Genomic DNA, 12,122 nt, shown 5'->3' on the forward strand with positions numbered 1-12,122 from the left:
GATTAACTATGAACATTGGGGCACTGCACAGTGATGCACACAGTGATATATTACACCTGACTTTAATACTGAGGGACAGTAACCGTATTGCTAACAGATTGGATTAACTATGAATGTCGATGCACTGCACAGTGATGCACACAGAGATACACTCTCCTTGCACTCTCATTGCATTTGCAGCAACACTGTTCCTAGCGCATGAGTGCTTGCCACGTCTCTCCCTATGCTCAGCTCACAGGACAATGACAGAGACCACACGGGATGAGGGTTTTACAGGGGGACGACTATCTGGGATTGGCTGGCTGCATGTCATAATGGGTGATCTTACGTTCCCGGGTTTGTCTCCTCTACACTTAGTTTCACACTATAACACGTGCAGTTGCCATTTTAGTTACACTGATTCATTACCATAAAGCGTGAGGAAATTCGGATTTGTTTAGAATCAAAGTTTTCCTAAACTTCAGACCCAATTATGCTTTGAAAGCTTTGCCTCACTCAATACTAGTAATAATAGTTAAAATAATCTTTATTAATAATAATTGTTATATCCACACATTTGATAATCTTTATAGCCCAACATATTCTTGGAACTCTGCGACATGTGTCCCCTTATGTGGAAATGTATTTTTGACATTCAGAATGGCTTGTGACATATTGTACTTTATGTTAGTGGTAAATTTGTGTCAATATGTTTTACCTTTATATATTTGTGGTCAAGGCTCCGGGGGGAGCGCTGGGCAAAGGTGGAGAACTGGAGATGTGGAACCTAACTTGGCTAGTGGTGTGCCTTTAGCCATGTAACGCGGGTAAGCCAGAAAAGGGGGCTAACCCAGGGAGTCTGAGCTTGGAGCGAGACTGGAGATAAGGGAGGGTAGGGTGGGGTACCACCCGATGCCGACGCCTGACGGAGGCTGCACGGATAGTTAAGTACCCTATGCCCCTCCCACAAATGCAGGCTGGAAAACCAGCCTGCTGTACTTGTGGTCAAGGCTCCGGGGGGAGCGCTGGGCGAAGGTGAAGAACTGGAGATGTGGAACCTAACTTGGCTAGTGGTGTGCCTTTAGCCATGTAACGCGGGTGAGCCAGAAAAGGGGGCAAAACATGGATTTAGGCAGTTTATTAGTTGAGGAATTACAGAACCAAACTGGAGAAGGCTTTGGCGATCTCGACCCGTGGATGGGGGATGTAACAGGAAAAACACAAAGACTGCCACCATCCCATCTTCCGTATGACGTGAGCGGGAACGCCGTGTTTGGAAGCTGCGGACGCGGCCCCGATTTGGAAAGAATGCCCGGATATGGAGGCAGCGTGAAAACCTATACCCGAAGCAAAGGAGCGGATGTGTTTGATGAACTGCGCAGAAGTCAGTGAGAGCATGGGAAAAGGCAGTAAGGAGCTGTCGGGAGTTCTGTCACCGAGAGTGGAGAGCAGTTGGTGGAACACTGTCACAGGGCACCAAGGGTTGAACGAATTGAAGTACTCGATCTGTACTGGCGGACCGACTTGGGAGGTTTTGGAGGAAGGAAGGAAAAAGATGAAGTGGTCTAGACTGCGGTGGAGCTGACTGATTGCTGGCCCTAAGTTCCGTGCTGAGGTGCAGCAGAACTCCCCAGGCCTGAGGAACCCATAGAAGCTGAGGTAGAGGGCAGCTTTGAGGACCAAGCTTTTGAATGGGCCAAAAGGACTACCATCTAGGGCGGCAGAAATGTTTTGAAAAAAATGTCCCCTGTGACCGGTTGTCTGGTGGGAGCGGATGGAGGAGAGAGCTTCTGGATGCCCCTCAGGACTGCCTTGACCGCCTGGGAGGAAAAAAAGGAGGTGTGACTGGGGTGACCGATCATGTGATGGTGCTGGATCCCTGCTAGGTAAAGTCTGATGGTATTGTGGGATAGCCAGAGTTCCTTGTGGCAGTAAGCCAGGAAGGCCAGGACGAAGGAGACTTTGTCCCTATCCCCCCTGGGGTGAAGGTGTGAAAACGTCTGAAGGTGTTCCACCCCGTTAAATAGTTCCGGGCAGTATTGGCTGAGAGCGACCTGCGGATGAGACCATGGGCTGCAGAGATGTACTTATCTAGTCCATGATCAGGGCTTCGAACCCTGGAGGGGTGATTCCGACTCTCTGTGCTCCCGGCATGACCTGAAAAAACAAATTAAAGTTTAAACGGGACAGGGCATCGGCTGCAGTGTTTTTCTTGCCCTCAATGTGCCTGCAGATGATACGGAAGTTGTGTTGTAAGGACAGCCAGGTGAGCTTGCGAACTAGACGCATGACCTTGGGGGAGCTGGACCTACCCCTGGCGAGGATGTCGACAACTGCTTGGTTGTCTGTCATGAAGCACACCGGCTTGTCACTCCATGACTGCCCCCAGATGCAAGCAGCCGCTACAATGGGGTATACCTCGAGTAAGGGAGAGGACTTGGCGGCCTCCTGGTCTGAAGAGACCTGCGTGGGCCAAGGACCCGCAAACCATTGGTCCCCGCAGATGGCCCCGAAACCGAGGGAAGCAGCAGCATCAGAGAACACCAAGGGGGAGGCCTCGTTCCACTGGGGAACAAAGAGGGAGATGCCGTTCCAACTGGACAAAAAAACTGACCACATGGCCAGGTCTGCCAATGCATCGCGTCCGAGGTGGAAGAGGGCATGCTGATCCAAGGCTGTTGGGAGGAGTCTGAGTAAGCCAGAGGTGAAGGATCTGCCCTGGGGCATGATCCTGGCGGCAAATTTGAAGGACCCCAATATTTATTGGAGTTCCAACTTTGACACCGTGCGGGTACCCACGAGCCTGGCCACAGAGTCCCTCAGTCTGACTAATTTGTCCAGGGGAAGGCTGGCCTCCATTTTGACGGTGTCCAGGGTGATGCCTAAAAAGGTGATCACCCTGGAAGGGCCCTCGACCTTTGCTGGAGCCACGGGAACGTTCAGGTGGCTGAACAGGTTGAGGAGGCTGTCCAACCTATCCGGGGCGTGCACCGCCTGCTCGATGAGCAAGAAGTCGTCCAAGTAATGGATCACCCTCGGACAATGGACGTGATTGACCAGGATCCAGTGAAGTGCTTGGGCGAACTGGTCGAAGAGCCAGGGGCTGCTCTTTGACCCGAACGTCAAGCGGGTGGCGAAATAATACTTTGCCCTCCATTTGATGCCATAGAACTTCCACAGGTGAGGCAGGATTGGCAGCAACTTGAAGGCATCGGAAATGTCAGCCTTTGACAACCAGGCTCCTGCCCCGACCTGTAAGATGAGCTCTATGGCCTCGTCCAGAGAAGAGTACTGCATTGGATATTCATCTGAGGGGACCAGGGAATTTAGGCTGGGGGTGCTGGACGCATGAGGAGCAGACAGGTCGTATATTAATCTTTTTATTTGAGGCTTTCTTGGTGACCAGACCTATGGGGCTGACCCGGTAAACAAGGAAAGGAGACTGAGCGAAAGGACTGATCATGAAGCCTTTCTGCAACTCGGCCTCCAACAATTCGTCCACCGCCATGGGGTCCGCAAGAGATGACAGAAGGTTGGGGCATTCATGAGTGACCTGTGGAAGGGTGACTAACCCTGTATGGAAGCCCTCCGAGAAACCCTGTTTGAGGAACAGGACAAAACTGGGGTCATGATGTTGTTAGAGGAGGGAGAGTAACAGGTCAATGTTGACCCCGCCTAATCAGGAGCGTTTGGCCGTGCGTTGGGAACAGGAGGACTGCGGATGGGCCCTAAAGCAAATGGAGCAAATGTGCAAAGCTTTACACTTGTCATAACTGCGGAAACCTAGATTGAAATTATTACAAATTTGATTCTTCCCTAAAAAGGTGATGGGACGACACCGTGAAGGGGTTGGACCTTGGCGCACTGGAGTTGATCGCTGGTCTGGCAGAAGTTGGGTTGGAGACATGGGGGCACCAGTCGGAAGAATGGAGGACTGACTGGCAACTGGCACAAGCTGGGGCTTTCTGGCCGGCAAAATGCCTGCAAAAGAGTTCCATATCCAGGACAGCCCAGTTGGTGACATGCTGGTACTGGAGGAACGCCGCTGCAGCTTTTGCGGAAAACGACCGATGGTACTCATAGAAAGCGGAGCCGCCGTACTTGTAACCTAGCTCGGTGATCCGGTATAGATAAGTATCCAGTTCTTCCCTGCGGTGGGGATGAACGGAGCACACAATGTCGCGGTACAGGCTGAAGGTCAGCATGAACTCGGGAATGGTGAGCTTCCTGTTGAGTCGGACGTCTTTAGACCTCAGCACCACCGATACGTTACCGCAGGCAATTGTCCGGTTTTCGACCGTGTCGTGGGTGGAAATCAGGATGGCGGCCAAGTTGATGTCCTTTCCAGCCAGGATATCCCGCCTGATGTTCTCTGGTACAAATAAAGCAGGGGCGATGTCGGGAGCGCCAAGACTTGTACCTGGGGGGTTGGCCCGGGAAGTTGAAGGAACAGCTTCGGGCTCCGCCGGAGAAGGAGACGTGGAATCCTTGTTCTCGATGGCCTGGAGTCTTGAATCGATGTCCGAAATAGACGACGCTAAATTGTTTATGGTTGCGTGGAGCTGGGTCAAGGATAGATGGATGGTAGACATAGAGACCAGGTCTTCGGAGGCTCTGGGTGGTTCAGGGGCCCTGGGTGTTTCAGGAAAGAGCAGACGATATAACTCAGCCTTTCGTGCCGATGCGGAGTGGCGGATCCCTTTCTTTTTGAGTTTGATGATCAACCTGGGGATGGTCCAGCGATAGAAATTTGCAATTCAAATATTCACGCTCAACACTAGTTGTTAGCACTTTAGGTATTCCACAAGAATCAAAACAAAATGGAGGTGAAATTTTAAAATTTAACTTTTTTTGCAGATTTTCCATTTTTATCCATTTTATCCTGCAACACACCAAGGGTTAACAGCACAACAAACCTCAATATTAATTACCCAAATTCTGCAATTTACAGAAACACGCCATATGTGGTTGGAAACCACTGTATGGGCACACAGCAGCGCTCAGAAGGCAAGGAGCCCCATATGGTGTTTAGAGGGCAGATTTAGCTGGACTGGGCTTTGGGCGCCATGTTGCATTTGAAGAGACCCTGAGGTACGCCTACAGTGAAAACTCCCAAAACACTGACGTGTGAATGAGGCTTTAAGGCCTTAGGACTCATGCACGCAAACTTATTATTTTTCTTTTTCCCTACCTTATTTACAGGTCTGTATGTGGAACCATTCATTTCAAAGGGGCTTAAAAAAAACGGAAATTACTCTGTGTGCATTCCATGTCCACATGTCTGTTCGGCTAAGACATGGAACATTTCCTATTCTTGTCTGTTTTGCGGACAAGGACATGTATTGTTACAATGGATCCACAAAAGAAGAATGCAACAAGGACGTCACACGGATGTCATTCCTATTTTTCGGTGGGATCTGTGTTTTGCGGACTGCAAAGTACATGCGGTTGTGTGAATGAGCCACATCAGTGAAGGGTCAGTAATTTCCATCAGTGATTTTCTGCCAAAACCAGATGCAGGTCAGAAACACAGAACAAGTGCAGATCTGATTGCACAGGGTAGCGCATTGCAGGGAAATGGCGCAGCACAAGAAGAGTCTTGGAGATTCTTATTATTGTGGAGGTTTGGCTTAGATTGTAAGGCCTCATGCACACAAACTTTTTTTCTTCAGTTTACGGGCCGTTTTTTGCATTCCGTATACGGTCTGTATATGGAACCATTAATTTCAATGGATTCCGGAAAAAAAACGGTATGTACTCCGTATGCATTCCGTTTCCGTATTTCAGTTTTTCCGTTCCGTTGAAAGATAGAACATGTCCTATTATTGCCCACAAATCACGTTCCGTGGCTCCATTCAAGTCAATGGGTCCGCAAAAAACGGAACACATACGGAAATGCATCCGTATGTCTTCCATATCTGTTCTGTTTTTGCAGAACCATCTATTGAAAAGTTGTTCGACCGTTACGTGCATTGAGGACCGCAGTTTGCGGTCCCCAATGCACGGGAACCATGTGTGCGGCTGCTGCGACAGATCCAGACCCATTCAACTTGAATGGGTCCATGATCCGTCCGCACTGCAAAAAAATAGAGCAAGTTCTATTTCTTTTGTGGTTCGGAGGCATAAAGAGAAACCCCACAGAAGCACTCCGTAGTATTGCTTCCATGGGGTTTCGTGCCTCTGTTCTGCACTTGAATGGGTCCGCATCCTTGATGCGGTGAGCACAATGGCTGCGTGCATGAGGTTTAAGAAGGATAGTAGCCTGGCTGCTGCATTCAGGTTAAACTGGTGAAGTGAAGATCAATTAGTAGCGAGCTACACTAAGCAAGACATGAGTCAATTAGAGCAACAAGAATAGTTTTAGCCATGGGTAAATTCTGTAGATATTCTTGAGATATAGATGACAAGAGTACAAGTGCTACAAAATAAGAAGTAAAGAAAAAGTCATAATTGATCCAGACATAAAGGGAATGTGTTATCAGGAAATTACCTATTGTTTAAATCGCATTTTTATATTTTTAAAGAATTTTGGATGATGTTATATTTACTTTTCTATGTTAATATGCATATTTAAACAAAAAATGTAAATCCTGCAGTTTTCACACTTGGTCTGTATAGAACACTTTACTGCAGTGTGAAAACTGCAAGATTTACATTTTTTGTTTAAATATTAACATAGAAAAGTAACAACATCAAAAATTATTTAAAAATATAAAAATGCGATTTAAACAATCGTTAATTTCCTGATAACACATTCCCTTTATGTCTGAATCTATTATGACGCAGATTTTATAGATATGTAAATTAGCCTGGTAAGGAGCCCAAGGGGCTGTATTAACCTTCTTGGAGTCCAGCCACGCCCCCTGTGAAGAAGCCCAGCACCGTCTGCGTCCTCCGAATCTCCTCCTTGCTCACAGTCAGATCGCCGGATGCTGGAATAGTGTTCCTTCCCTGTGCTGGCATCAGCCTCAGGGAAGGAACTGCACATGTGTGAGCTCACGCATCGCGAGATTACAGCGATCTGACTTCGTGAGCAAGGAGGAAATTTGGAGGACGCAGGCAGTGCTGGGCTCCTTCACAGGGGGCTTGGCTGGGTTCTAAGAAGGTTAGTACAGCCCATTGGGCTCCTTACCAGGCTGATTTACATATCTATAAAATCATTTTTTAAACACATTAAAAGCACACAGCCCTATGGGACAGGTATATTGCGGACATGCTAGCAGCGATCTAGCCGTGCATGTCCGCAGCTCTATAGGCTAAAACGAGGTGACAGAATCCCTTTAAAAGTTTATTTTAAAAACGAATGAGCAAAGGCTTTCTACAGAAATAAAAGTCAATTCGTTGAATAACCTACTTTTGCAGGTAGTAATGACAAAACACAATGACACCATGTAAAAAGGGCAAGACATTAGCTCATGACTAATTGTATTTTAAATCACACTGGGGTGAGTGATATTAAATACAGAAAAACTTTCTGGGGTCATGAAATACTATACACTTTCCCCTAGGAGGCAGCATTCTATGCAGTCCTAGGTTTTTATATCTTGGTCTTGTTCAGTCACCCAGACCTGGACATTAAATTCCTGGACATATATTTTTTGACCTATGGAACTGCTGTATATAATTATGTATGGCTCCATTATAATAGAATTGGAGATATATTTGTGTAATTATGTAATGGTTTGTGTTTAGAGGACAAATTGTCCAATGTGAGCTTTGGTGTGCCTGTCATCATATTTTTCTCGTAAACAGCTCATTGTCGAGGATTTGTGAGATTTGATTTCATATATCATTCTGCTACATACCAAATAAAAAGGAAGGAGCAGTGTGGTCATGTATGATGGCATTGTTGTGCAGCCAGTAACCTAAATGCTATCACTATTAGTGTTGAGCGAATCGAGCTTTGGATCATTGATCTGAAGTTGATTCAGTCAAACACTTCAATTTTAATGCTGTCTCCATATGTAGTGTCCCACTAGGTAAATGTGGGCACTACACAAGGGTCAATATGACCACGTTATTCTCCACCTCCTGTGGAACATGATCATTGTATTTTATATGATGTTTTTATGCGATTTTCCTGTTATCTCCTGTATCAGTCATGTTAAGGGTAGTTCCTCCTCCTAGACAGTAGAGGGAGCTAGGGAACCCCTAGTATATATAGTTAGGCCCAGACAGGAAAGGATCAGTGCAGTATGGTCCAGGAGGCTAGTTAGTGCAGTCTAGCCTGGCTGAGTTTCCTGAGCAAAGAAGCTCAGAAGCTGCCATCCAGGGGAAGAGTTTGCCTCCTGAGAAACCAAGTTCCTATAAGAGTACAGTCCAGAGCCAAGTTTATTCCAGCCAAACAGAGAGCTGAAGGGCAGAAGGATATTCTACAGCAAGGATATATATACCAGAGGAAGGTTTCCCTACCCAAGGATAAAGCCAGCAATAGGGCATACGGGCCTTGGAGTAACCCAGACAGGACCTAAGGAAAAGTGCAGCCTGATCTGTAAGTGTTTATGCTCTCTGAGTATCTTGCCTGCCTTTTTGTATCAAGCCTGCCTGTATTCAACCTTTCTCGCATGATTTCAGGTGAATTGAATTTTGCCTACAAGGAGGCAATACATTGGAATGGTGTACGGAGATAGGTCTCCATACAGCATTAAAACCAAAGTGTTTGAACAAATTGATTTCGGATCTCTGATCCAAAGCTCCATTCACTCAAGCCTAATCACTATTATAGGAGAACCGGGACCTCTGAAAATTGGGTAAAAATCTGCAGCAGTGTCCACTACAAGTATAGAACTTGTCCCTAGTGTCATAGTAGTTTGTCTAATTCACTGACCATAGTTTTGGTACGCATCCGATCTGCATTTTTTGTGGATTGGATGTGGATCCATTGATGGGGCTGCAAAAGATGCAGACAGCACACTGAATGGCGTCTGCATTCGCACTTCCAATCCGCCGCCCCTAGAAAAAAAAAATAGAACATGTCCTATTCTTGTCCGGACAAGAATAGTCAGTTCCTATAGAGGGTTGGAAGTGTCATTCTGCAAAATGCGCAACAACATTGCCGGTATCCGTGTTTTGCAGATTCACAAATCACTAAATTGTCTATGGCTGTGTGCATAAGGCCTACTACTGAAGAAGCTTGGCAAGCCTGCCAAAGCATATCCTGCAATGAAGTGATAAATTGACATTTTTTTGCTGGTTGTGTGTCACACTGATATTCATATAAAACCAGCTGTAGAGCGCTTCATCTACAGAATGTGCTGAGCAGGGACACAAGTGACAAATAGGAGTGATTTTCAAAGGAGCCCTTGGAATGACTTCAACATGATTTTTAGTAAAACTGATCCATAAAAAGAAATTTGGAATTAATCTTCATCACTGTTCTAAATTTCAGCTGCTGAAGAAACAATATATCCTACAACTACAGTAGTACAACAGGTTTCCTGATTTCATACCTCTTTCCACTGCCCGTATAAAATAGCTGGAAGCAGAAACACTTAGATACAAACTAAATGTCATTTTGATGGGAATGTGTTCCATTATGACTTCATTTAAGGTGCCCTTTTCCTTTGTGTTTACTCTGATCGTGCAATGCTGGTGTCAGGAGGAGGACATCTTTCATCAGAGTTTAAAAGGAATGAATGTACTGAATTTTATCTTAACTTTACAGGAAAGGAAATGTATGCATGGGTCTACTTGATTTTTGCATGATTAAAAAACTTTCTGGTAGTACAAATAATAAAAGCTATGCACCGTGGTCTTAAAAAGAGGAAAAACACAATGACTGTGGTATAAATATCTTAAATGTTATGCTCATAAGCTAACCTGTGGAGACCATGCTCTCTTTCTATACTTCTATACAGTATATATACAGGCGAAAGTCAAAATATTTGAATATCGTGCAAAAGTCCATTTATTTCAGTAATGAAAATTAAAAGGAATTGCATTAATGTAGCTTAAAATTTGAATTTTGTGAAAAGGTTCAATATTCTGTGCTCAAAGTGTCACACTCTAGTCAGCTAATCAATCTATACCCCCTGAGCAAAGGGTACCTCAAAATTGTGACTTTGGGGTTTCATAAGCTGTAAGCCATAATCATCCAAATTATAACAAATAAAGGCTTGAAATATCTCGCTTTGCATGTAATGGGTCTATCTCATATGTTAGTTTCACCTTTTAAGTTGCATTACTGAAATAAATGAACTTTGCACAATATTCTAATTTTTCGAGTTTCACATGTATGTATGTATATATATATATATATATATATATATACACTCACCTAAATAATTATTAGGAACACCTGTTCTATTTCTCATTAATGCGATTATCTAGTCAACCAATCACATGGCAGTTGCTTCAATGCATGTAGGGTTGTGGTCCTGGTCAAGACAATCTCCTGAACTCCAAACTGAATGTCAGAATGGGAAAGAAAGGCGATTTAAGCAATTTTGAGCGTGGCATGGTTGTTGGTATTTCACAATCTGCTCAGTTACTGGGATTTTCACGCACAACCATTTCTAGGGTTTACAAAGAATGGTGTGAAAAGAGAAAAACATCCAGTATGCGGCAGTCCTGTGGGCAAAAATGCCTTGTTGAAGCTAGAGGTCAGAGGACCTGATAGAACAGCAACATTGACTGAAATAACCACTCGTTACAACCGAGGTATGCAGCAAAGCATTTGTGAAGCCACAACACGCACAACCTTGAGGCGGATGGGCTACAACAGCAGAAGACCCCACCGGGTCACTGTATTATTTTCCCTTATAACATGGTTATAAGGGAAAATAATAGCATTCTGAATACAGAATGCTTAGTAGGTGATCAATTGAGGGTTAAAAAAAAAAAAACTCACCTTCATTTAATGATAAATTACCAGCTAGGACCTGTGGTGACGTCAGATCACATGCTCCAATCACATGGTCCATCACAGTGGTGATGGACCATGTTATTGGAGCATGTGATCTGACGTCACCACAGGTCCTAGCCGGTAATTCATCATTAAAGAAGTAAAGAAGAGATCGGGAACTACGCGATCAAGAGGAGAAGGTGAGTTATTTGTTTTTATTTTTTTTAACCCTCAATTGATCACCTACTAAGCATTCTGTATTCAGAATGCTATTATTTTCCCTTATAACCATGTTATAAGGGAAAATAATACAATGACTAGACTAGGGGTGGCCAACCTGTGGCTCTTGAGCCACATGCGGCTCTTTGCTTCTTCAAGTGAGGCTCTAGCTGTGAAGCCAGGAAGCACTCTCCACCCCATGCTCAGATCTCTTTTCCTGATTGGGCACCGTTGCTACTTTGCAGCTCCAGCTCACTCTCCACTACGTCCTGATGCACACAGTGTGAGAATGTAGTAAGTGGAGACACTGCACTATGACCTGACATTGTGCTCATCAGGTCACAGTGGAGAGCGTGTCAGACTTGCAGAGTAGCAGGTGCCCGAGCAGGAGCCCAGTGCCTGATCAGGAGAGGGAAGAGATTTTTTTTTTATTATTATAGAACTGAGAATGTGGGTCTGATCTGAGCATGGGGGGGGGTCCATATCTTAGCAATGGGGGTCTGATCTGAGCATGAGGGTTCAGATTTGAGCATGGGGCAGATCTAAGCATGGGAGTCTTGTTTGAGCATGGGTAGGTCAGGTTTGAGCATGGGGGAGTCAGATCTGAGAAGGGGGGGTCTGAGTATGTGGGGGGAGATCTGAGCACTGAGGGTCTGACACTGGGAGTCTGATTTGTGTTGTCTGATCCAAGCATTAGGGGTCTGGTTTGGAAGTCTGATGAGGTTTGGGGATCTTATTGTAGGTCAGATGAGGATTGGGGATCTGATTTAGGAGTCTGATCTGAGGTCTGATGAAAAAAAAAAATATATATTTTTTTTTTTCTCTGCTAATGAACAATAAGAAAAAAATATTTTTAGCAGACCTCAGATCAGATGAAATTTTTTTTTTTTTTAATATTATTTTTCTTTGTTAAAGCCTAGGTGCATCTTGTAGGGCGAAAAATACGGTGACTGTGTGTAAATGTATAGCTTGTGGCTCCTGATAGTCATACTTTTTTTTTTTTTGGCTCTTTGTGTATGTAAGGTTGGCCACCCCTGGACTAGACTGTCACCTAGCATCCATGCGTGAAAATCGCACCGCT

Source organism: Bufo gargarizans, chromosome 1 (genome assembly GCF_014858855.1).
Source record: "Bufo gargarizans isolate SCDJY-AF-19 chromosome 1, ASM1485885v1, whole genome shotgun sequence".
NCBI classification, from domain to species: domain Eukaryota; kingdom Metazoa; phylum Chordata; class Amphibia; order Anura; family Bufonidae; genus Bufo; species Bufo gargarizans.